Source organism: Gopherus evgoodei, chromosome 1, assembly GCF_007399415.2.
Source record: "Gopherus evgoodei ecotype Sinaloan lineage chromosome 1, rGopEvg1_v1.p, whole genome shotgun sequence".
Classification (NCBI taxonomy): Eukaryota; Metazoa; Chordata; order Testudines; family Testudinidae; genus Gopherus; species Gopherus evgoodei.
Window position 1 is genome coordinate 63928404 of NC_044322.1, and position 10415 is coordinate 63938818.

Sequence of the window (10415 nt, forward strand, 5' to 3'; positions counted from 1 at the left end):
TTTGCAATTAATTGAGACTTTTAAAAATTGTTTGGCATCACTGGTACTAGCACATTGGCATGGTATGCTTTATGTATTAATTACATATAAGGCTATATCTAGAGTAAAATATTATTCAGGAAGATGATTTGAAAGTGTAGCATTCAGCCATATTGTTTTCAACTTATCTGAATCTGGCATTCCAAAGCCAAGGCTATACACCATAAGGCAGAAAAGAGTTTCTAGTGAATTTTAATATTTGTTTCTGATGAGTTTGACTAAAAAGTCAATTTTCAAAGAGCTGTCACCTGATTCCTCATTGATTGCATTCTTTAAACACTTGGACTTTGCTTGTTTCTAACAGGGTCTTGGTAACTTCTAGAAATCTTAAAATATATAATCATGTGAATATATATTGAAAAACATGGTGAAAAATACCCATATTAATATTATCTTCCTGTCCTTTCTCCTGATCAGGGGAGATGAACAATGAGCGAAATCCTGGCTCTATTAAAAATCAGTGACAAACTTCTATTGGGCCAGGATTTCACCCATTCTTTAAATATGTAAGTCAAGCCAACACACATTATAAGGTTCTAGATTGGGGCATGCATTTTCTCTGCTTAACCTCAGAATGTGCCCAAAGGGAAGCATTTGATTAAAGTTGGCTTTTTTCCCCCTCACCTAGCTGAGCAATAATTAAGTTACTTATGAAGAGCAAGACATATTTTGGTATCCTCAGATAGACTCAGATAGTGGATATATTACTGTCTTCACATCTTTAGACCCAGTCCCATTATGTATAAATTGGAATTTGATTTAAGAATCCAATTTATAAATATAAGACTTTAAACCAAGACTTTGATTTGAATTTCTAAGCCATGATTAATAAATCTGTCTAGTAAATCAGTCTTCTTTAACAAATAAACTAGGATGCATAAAATAGATCTTAATACCCAGACTACATAAGACCCTGACTTATAAATCACAGATATGACTTAAAAAACAGTCACGTTGTTTATAAATCAGCAATGGTACTTTGAGAAGTGTCATGCTGCTGCAACAAGGTATGACACAAATGTGCCTTGCATTATATATGTATATTTAATTTAGGTATTTAAAGTAAAACCAATTATAAAGCTACTCCTAAACAGTGTGAAAAACAGCACTGTATTGAAATTCTGGAGCAGGGAAGAATCTTTATTGGTATTCATATATATGCACCTTACCATTTGTAACTGTCTTTGTACTCTCCCCTCTGCACAGGCTGCCTATCATAGCAGTGGTATGCTGTCAGGCTTGCAGGTCGACTGCTTGTTTTTCTCCTGTTTCCCTTTTTTATGAATGCCCTTGCCAGTCTCACTAGCAGCGGAGGAAGTCATTCATTCTTTCTCAGCCACTTTTCTTGACATTTGTTACTTTAGATATTAAGAGTGAACCAAACTCTAGGATCTCAATAGCCCCAAACTTTGGAGGGGAGGGAGGAGGAGAGTAGGAGGAAGAAAGAAAACATAGATGGGTTTCAAAAAACAGATCAGAATTCTAGAACTTGGATACCTCTCTAATATTCTGAGGTTCTGCAATCTTTTCTCATGTTGATTAGTATTTTTCTATGAATGGTCCCATATATTGCAATGGGACTACCGAACAGTAAGATACTATTAAATGAGTATAGTGGTGGCAAAATCTGGCCCTTTGACTTGAACCAACACATGAGAATTCAGCTGGTAAGCATGATCTCTATTCTGTACTTAAAGAGCTTGAGAGATTTTTACTTTTGTTTTGTTTGTTTAATCTACGGAGGGAACAAGGAATACATTTCAAGTGGTTTATAAGGTTGTGAACTAGAAAACGTTTTTAAAAAGAAAATACTGAGTATTTGAGCAATAAAAAAGTCATAAAACAGCTTCTACAGTTCCTTCTCTCTTTTCTCCTTTCATATGTCTCAAAATAGCACTTATAAGTCATATTCCCTGCTCAAGGTGTTTTTCCTTCCTTTCGCAGGAGTTTAGAAAAGTATGTTTGGGTGTTTGATAGGAACTAATTTAAATTTTGACTGCTGTATTTAATCTGGGACACATACATAGTTATCACAAAAAAGGCTTTTTGTTTTGGTGATGGAATTTTAATGGCCCAACCCTCCATTTTTGTAGGGACAAAATTTGTTTTTGCAAGTATTTACACCTCTAATTTGTACCCACAGAACATGGAAGCCAGAATCTAAAAACCTAGCCCAGAGAATATGTTTCAATCAATTTGAAACATGCACTTGTAAATCTGAATAAAATTATACAAAAAAGTTTAATTGCATAATTTTATCTCTTTAATATATTAACAGAACAATCATCCTGCATAGGAAGAATGGTCTTGTGGTTAAGGCACTGGACTGAAACAAATGGATTTTGGTCCGTTTCCCAGCTCTTCCATGGAGAACTTGTGAGATCTTGGGCCAAATCACTTCATCTATCTATGCCTGAGTGTCCTCCCTGTCAAATGGGAATAATAATTGTAATGTTTTTTAGTAATGCTTTCTTTCTTCCATTCTTTGTCTCTCTTGTCTGTTTAGGATCTGATCCTGCAAGCACTTAAACATATCAAGTATCAAAGGGGTAGCCATGTTAGTCTGGATCTGTAAAAGCAGCAAAGAATTCTGTAGCACCTTATAGACTAACAGACATTTTGGAGCATGAGCTTTCATGGGTGAATACCCACTTTGTCGGATGCATATAAGTCACTTTCAATGGGACAAGATTGGAGCTGTACTGTGTGTCCAGACAATACCTACCACAATGGAACACTGATCTTAGCTTGGCTGTCCAGGTGCTACTGTAATACAAATAAATAAGCAAATAATAATGCAAAACTGATCAAGAAAATGTAAAGCTGTAGTACAAAGAAATCGCTTTGTGCATTGATCACACAATGGCAATAAACAATGTAATCAGGGAAAGAACGAGTACAAAAAATGAAAAAAAAAATACTATTACTAAAAGAGCCATTGATAGACCATCTAAAACACTATGTGTAGTTCTCAACACTGGTCAGGAGACAGGTTTGTCATCTGGAAGATGATGTCCAATAGGATCACAGAGTAAACCAGGTTGGAAAAAAAATCGAAACTATGAGGAAACATTAGGGAGTTGGGCTTATTCTCAACAGTACAGAATAATTTGAAGTACCATCTTATATATTTTATTATGGACATATCTGTTCCACTCATATTGTAATGGCATCACTACCAATATCTGTAGATTTACCAATCATAAATTTTCTTTTAATGACATTAAACTACTGGGACCCATATAAATGTGTTATAATCATTGAAATTTTTCAACTTAAACTTTTCACATAACAATTCTAGCCCCCTTTATTAAGCTGTGTGAGTTGATTATTGAAATATAGTGGGTTTTATTATAAAGTCAACAGAATCAGTGCCTCTATTAAACTGTATTGCAGACTTAACAACTGAGTTATGACTAGTGCATTCACAATAAATATTGTCTTCATGTATCTTTATATGTATATGCTGCATTTTCCATATAGTATCTATGAGCCAATACTACTCTTTGGGGTAGGCATCTTGTGTTGCTATAGATTTCTGTAACGTCATTTGAAGAGTTGAATGCTATCAGAATAGCCAGCAAAGGAATGTCCTTCAGATGATCAAGCTACTTCAGAGTTATGTAGGCTGTCCATCTATATTAAAGGTTGTTTACCCACTATCCCTAGTCAAAAGATTCTGAACAATTTAAGAAGGGGAAGCCATTGCACACATACATAGCCATGGCTATATTTAACTAGGAAGTCCAAACAGAATGTCTGTTCAGAAATTGTATGACCATAAATAAAGAGATGTACCATTGCTTATCAAGCAATGAGCTGAAGAATTCCTTTATTTTCAATTTAATAAAATCAATTAAATAATCTGATTTTTCAAAACTGTTTCTTAGGGAAGAAAAACCATTATAAATTTGCAAGCAAGAGAATTTAATATGGCTTTGGGTCACCCACTTATGTCAACAGGACACATTGCAATTAAAAATGCTATTTCATTAAGTGTCTTTAATAAATTAAGTTATAAAAAAGTTTTCTTTGCATAGTCTTTATTTAGGCCTCATGTGAACAATTTAGTTGTGTTTTGTGACTCATTCTTTCAAGAATTATCTGTTTGCATGCATAGATGAGGAGCTAGTAGAAATCTGGGGTTGAGAGTAGGGATGGGAGCGGGGGTAATAGGAGCCTATGTAAGAAAAAAAACCAAAAGTCGGGGCTGTCCCTATAAAATCGGGACATCTCATCACCCTAGTTGAGAGAGAAATCCAAAGGCCAGTAAAGTCAATGAAAAGTTTTTCCAATGGTAGCTTGCTTCACTAAGAATTTTGGTAGAATTGCCAACTGTAGTCAAATATCTCACATTCATTTCAGTACCTCTCAAGAAAGAAAAGAAAAAATATGTGTATATGGGAAATAATTCAGAGGGATGAACCACAACACTGAAAGTCAACTAGCTCATCTCACAAATGAAGCCAGATTATTATTTGGAAAAAATAAGGTGTTATAACTAGGGCTGTCAAGTGATTAAAAAAATTAATCATGATTAATCGTGCAATTAATCACGCTGTTAAACAATAATAGAATACCATTTATTTAAATATTTTTGGATGTCTTCTACATTTTCAAATATATTGATTTCAATTACAACATAGAATACAAAATGTACAATGCTCACTTTTTATTTATTTTTATTACTAATATTTGCACTGTAAAAAAGAGAATAAATAGTATTTGTCAATGTACTTAATACAAGTAATGTAGTGCAATCTCTTTGTCATGAAAGTTAAACTTAAAAATGTAGAATTATGTACAAAAAAACCTTGCATCCAAAAACAAACCAATATAAAACTTTAGAGCCTATAAGTCCACTCAGTCCTACTTCTTGCTCAGCCAGTCGCTCAGAGAAACAAGATTTTTTACATTTGCAGAAGATAATGCTGCCTGCTTCTTGTTTACAATGTCACCTGTGAGAACAGGCATTTTCATGACACTGTCATAGCCAGAGGCACAACATATTTACATGCCAGATGCACTAAAGATTCATATGTCTCTTGATACTTCAACCACCATTCCAGAGGACATACATTCATGCTGATGACGGGTTCTGCTTGGTAATGATCCAAAGCAGTGTGTACAAACACATGTTCATTTTTATCATCAGAGTCAGATGCTGCTAGCAAAAGGTTGATTTAGCCCTGGTCTACAATATATGGTTGGGGCAAAAACATTGTTGCAGGTGGTTTTGGGCACATGTTGTCAGTTGCCCTTCCTTCCGTGAAAGCAAGGTTGATTTAGGTGGAGGGATCTGGGGCAGGGGAGTGCGAGGAGGGCCACCTGCAGCAAGTAAGGGGGGGGTGTCACGCAGGGGAACTCCCCACCCCAGCTCACCCCTGCCCCGCCTCCTCCCCGAGCACTCCACGACTGCTTCACTTCCCCCACCTCCCAGGCTTGCGGGGCCTAAGCTGATTCGTGCCGCAAGCCTGGGAGGCGGGAGAAGTGAAGCAGCGACGTCGTGCTGGGGGTACTTGTGCTCATGAGTGGAGCAGGGGTGAGCTGGGGCGGGGGGGTGCCTCAGGGTAGAGCGTGGGGGGTGGAGAGCTGCTCCAAGAGGGGTGCCTCAGGGCAGAGGGAGGGGACAGCACAAGGTGAGAGTTTCGCATAGGGCACGAAACGTCCTTGCATCGGCCCTGGCTGTGATCCAAGTAGCCAATGCAATCATTGACATTCTGTTATCAAGAGTAGTGACTCTGGGAAATATGCAGGACTTTTTAGATTTTAGGTGCATCATATTCCTGTCTTTTGTCACTGATGAAGTATTGCAGCCGTGCATTCCAGTCTGGTCAGTGCTGTAACACCCCATAGCACTTCTGCAGTTGAGACATGTAACAACTCCAGGGGTCTTGCTCTTTTGCCTTGGCCAAGGTAGCTTGACCTACTAAGACCTCCAAGCATTCGCCACAGAAGCATCTGCAGCAGCTGGCATTACTACAAAGCAGCAACTCCTTACCTTCTCAGCAGACCTTCTCAGCTCCTTACCTTCTCAGTAGGACTGGTACCCATCCTCGTCGTACATGTAGAAGAGCTTCAGGAATCGATCCCTGCAAGTCTGGCAAAAGCCTCCCTCAAACAAAGAGTGGAATGTGTTTGGGTTTTTTATCCCGCACAATAAACAACTGTCTTCAAGACTCCTGTTTTTGTTTGTGACTTCTGAACCCATTTGTTTTCTGCTCTGGTTCTCGTCCACCCACTCCTTGCTATTGTTGCAGAAGTTAGTCTTTAGCCGCTCGGCTGGAGGTTCTGGGAAAGTCTTCCCTGCCCAGCTCCTAGAAACCTCCAGGGAATGGTGTACAGCTCATCGATAGGAGGCCAGTTTATTAAACATGGAGTGGCTGAAATTCTGCCTAAAAACCGTCAGATCCACCAGCTTGTCTGCTGAAACCTATGAGAACTTCCCGTCCCCGAACCATTGCACCCAGCACATTCTGGAGATTGCCTGACATTTGGACATGACTCTGTAAAAGACCATGATTGCAGGCCACCAGGAGAAGCCCTTGATCTTCCCCCACATGAGCTCCTCAATTCCAAAATCTTTCCCATCCTTGTATTCCACCACTTCCCCTGCAACTCTGCTCTCCTGCTTCCCAGCGATGAGCTCGGGGGATCTGTTCTGGTCTTTCTGGGTGCTGCTGGCAGACACGGTATTGCTGCTCTGGGAGGACTCCTTGGAATCCTCCTCAGCGAGGTCGATCAGGGGTACCTGGACAGACATGGCCATCCTCCTCTTAGAGCACTGAATGGGAGCCAGAGACTCCAGGTCATTTTCTTCCTTAAGTTTCATCTCATGGAGATTCAGTCCTGCCTGGAATAGCATGTGAGCGAGAGGCTTTTGCCTCAGGCTGCTCTCCCAGCCGGCAGCACCACGTGGTCACACCTACCCCAGCCTAGCCCTTGCTCCTACGGCTCATGAAGCCTGGACAGTAGAAAGAAGCAGTTCAACTATTGGTTGAACAAGTGCAGAATGATGATAGAATGTGCCTTTGGATGTTTAAAAGCTCGCTGGCACTGTTTGCTGAGTAGGTCAGACCTCAGCACAACCAACATTCCCATTTTTATTGCTGCTTATTGCATGCTCCATAATATCTGTGAGAGTAAGGAAGAGACATTTATGGTGGGGTGGGAGGTTGTGGAAAGTAGCCTGGCATCCAATTTTGAGCAGCCAGACACCAGGGCAAATAGAAGAGCACAGCAAAGCACACTGTGCATCAGAGAAAACCAGTTTCATAACTGGCCAGGCTTCAGTGTGATAGTTGTGTGTGTTTCACCTTGATGCAAACCCACCACTTTTGTTGATTTTAATTCCCTGTAAGCCAACCACCCTCCCCACTTCCAGATAAAGTAATCTTGCATTTTTCTTTATTAATTAAAAAAAATGAGATAACTTACAAGGTAGCCCAGGTGGGGTGGGGGAGGAGGGAAGGACAACGACACACTGCTTATTGTAGACACACTAAAAATCAAACTGTTTGAATGATAGCCTTCTGTTGCTTGGGCAATCCTCTGCAGTGGAGTGGCTGGGTGCCGAGTGTCTCCCCCCACCCTCGTTCTTGGGCATCTGGGTGAGGAGACTATGGAACATGGGGAGGAGGGGAGGCGGTTATACAGTGGATGCAGCGGGGGTCTATGCTCTTGTTGGCTTCTCTACAGCTTCTGCCACTGAATGCCTCCGTGCATTAAGCTATGCCCTATCAGAAAGGGAAAACTGCATGAGCTCAGAAAATATGTAATTCCAACTGCATTTTTTTTTGCTTTCTAATCTGCGATAACCTCAGGGACGGAGATGATAGGAGGAGTGTAGAAACATTCTATGCTCTATGATTCTGGGGGGAGTGCATGGTCATCTGTGCTGCTGAGTGCGCCATGCTAACCAACCAGGAAATTAATTTCAAAAGTTCCCAGGCATTTTCCTGTGTACCTGGATAGTGCATCGAGTTCAAAGTGCTGTCCAGAGTAGTCACAATGGAGCACTCTGAGATAGCTCCCAGAGGCCAATACTGTCGATTTGCATCTGCATTACCCGAAATTCGACCCAGTAAGGTTGATTTTAGCACTACTCCCCTCGTCAGGGAGGAGTACAGAAGTCAATTTTAAGAGCCCTTTAGGTCGACAGAAAGGGGATGGTTGTGTGGACGCAGTCATTTTTAAATCAACCTAACGTGGCTAAATTTCACCTAACCGTATAGTGTAGACCAGGGCTAAACTGTACTGCATCACCCAGTGCATTCAGAAACAGATAGCTCATTCTGATATATCTTCAGTAAGGGCTCATCTACATGGTACATTAGTCATCACTTGAGGGGTGCAAATTCCAGTCTGGACTAGCATGTGTGATGGGGCAAGGCCAGATGGCTACAGTAAAGTAGTGAGGAACAGGTATGTTAGCCCCAGGCTAAACAAATCCTTGGTCCCATGGTAACCAAAGGGCAGTTGCTCCAGGTTAATCAAGACACCCAGGGCCAATTAAGATCTTTCTAGAAGGCAGTGGAGATAGCTACATTGACTGAGACACTTGAAGCCAATCAAGGGCTGGCTGGAACTAGTTAAAAGCCTCCCAGTTAGTCAGTGAGGTGCGCATGTGAGCTGGGAGCAAGAGGTGCAAAGAGCTGAGAGGGAGAGGGAGAGGTGGGAAAGGGACAGGGAGAGGGAAACGGAGAGGGTGTGCTGCTGGAGGACTGAGGACTACAAGCATTATCAGACACCAGGAGGAAGATCCTGTGGTGAGGATAAAGAAGGTGTTTGGAGGAGGCCATGGGGAAGTAGCCCAGGGAGATTAGAGCTGTTATGCAACTGTTACAGGAGGCACTATAGACAGCTGTGATTCACAGCGCCCTGGGCTGGAACCCGGAGTAGGGGGTGGGCCCGAGTTCCACTCAAACCTCCCAACTCCTGATCACACACAGGAGGAGTTGACCCAGATGGGGAAGATCACTGAGGTGAGCAAATCCGCCAATAAGCGCAGGACCCACCAAAGTAGAGGAAGAACTTTGTCACACATGTCACACACTAACTGGCCTTGGTGGATCCTACTTGCATGCACTAAAAGCTCCCTAGTGTAGATTAATGTAACCCTGTTTCAAACAGCACATTAATGCACAGTAGGAAACTTTTCATGTGTGCCAGCAAATGAGCCAGCTAATGCTGGTGAAAACCAGAATTTAAACACCTAGAATGCAGACTAACGCACTGTATAGATAAGCCCTTAGTTGAGATTCTGAAGAGTACACATAACAGGATTGTAAAGATGGAAAGTTTGTATGTTGCCTCAGGCAGCTAATGAACGGTACATCTATACCAGGGATTGGAAATCCGCTGGTAGGCTGGGATGATTTGTTTACTTGCAGTGTCCACAGGTTCAGCCTATCACAGCTCCCACTGGCCACGGTTCACCATTCCAGGCCAATGGGGTCAGCAGGAAGCAGAAACCAGCACATCCCTTGGCCCGCGCCACTTTTCGCAGCCACCATTGGCCTGGAACAGTGAACTGGGGCCAGTGGGAGTTGTAATCATCCAAACCTGTGGACACTGCAGGTAAACAAACCATCCCGGTCTGCCAGTAGATTTCCCTAACAGGCTGCGTTTCAAAGGCTGCCAATCCCTAGTCTATACAGTAAACAAAAGGTGCAGCAATGACTCTCAGAGCCTCGGTCAACTGACTCGGGTTCATGACTTTCACTAGAGGTTAAAAATAGCAAAATACACATTTCTGCTTGGATTGAAGCCTGGGCTCTGAGACCCACGCCCCTCATCAGATTGCAGAGCAAGGGCTGAAGCCCAAGTGGGAACATTTATACTGCTATTATTTAGCTCCATAGTGTGAGCCCTGCGAGCCCAAGTCAGTTGACCCAACTCTGAGATTCACTGCTAATGGGTTTGTGTAAAAGCATGGCACCCACCTCTCATGACTGCCCCTTCAGCTTGGGTGTGCCTACAGTCTTTAAACAGTCCTGGTCCTGGTATCAGACCATCCCCCGAGCTTCTTTCCTGGAGGCAATGGTTTTGCCTTCTTGGTCTGTTCTGGCCCCAACTCTCTAGCTGGGCCCCTTAACTGTTCAGTTCTCCTTCCAGGGCTGATTATAGGCTACTTCCTCAGTGACCAATACAGGGATGGACCTGGGTCCACCCATTACTCTGGGTCCCAGCCCAAGGACCCTAATAATAGTAGGCATATGCCATCATGTTCCTTTAGCAAAATTGCTTTCAGTTCCCATAGCCACTCCCCCATGGTCCCAGCCATCACTGGTGCTTCACTCTTAGCTCAGGGCTCTTCTATATTCAGGCTCAGCAGCAAGCCAACAGCTCTTGCTCCCCTGATCCCTATCAGCACT

At 42.2% G+C, this 10415-nt stretch overlaps 1 pseudogene; it reads right to left on the bottom strand.

Moving 5' to 3' along the window:
* Positions 1 to 5801: 5801 nt before the first annotated feature.
* On the bottom strand, positions 5802 to 6952 carry LOC115645981 (annotated as a pseudogene).
* Between the last annotated feature and the right edge of the window lie 3463 nt (positions 6953 to 10415).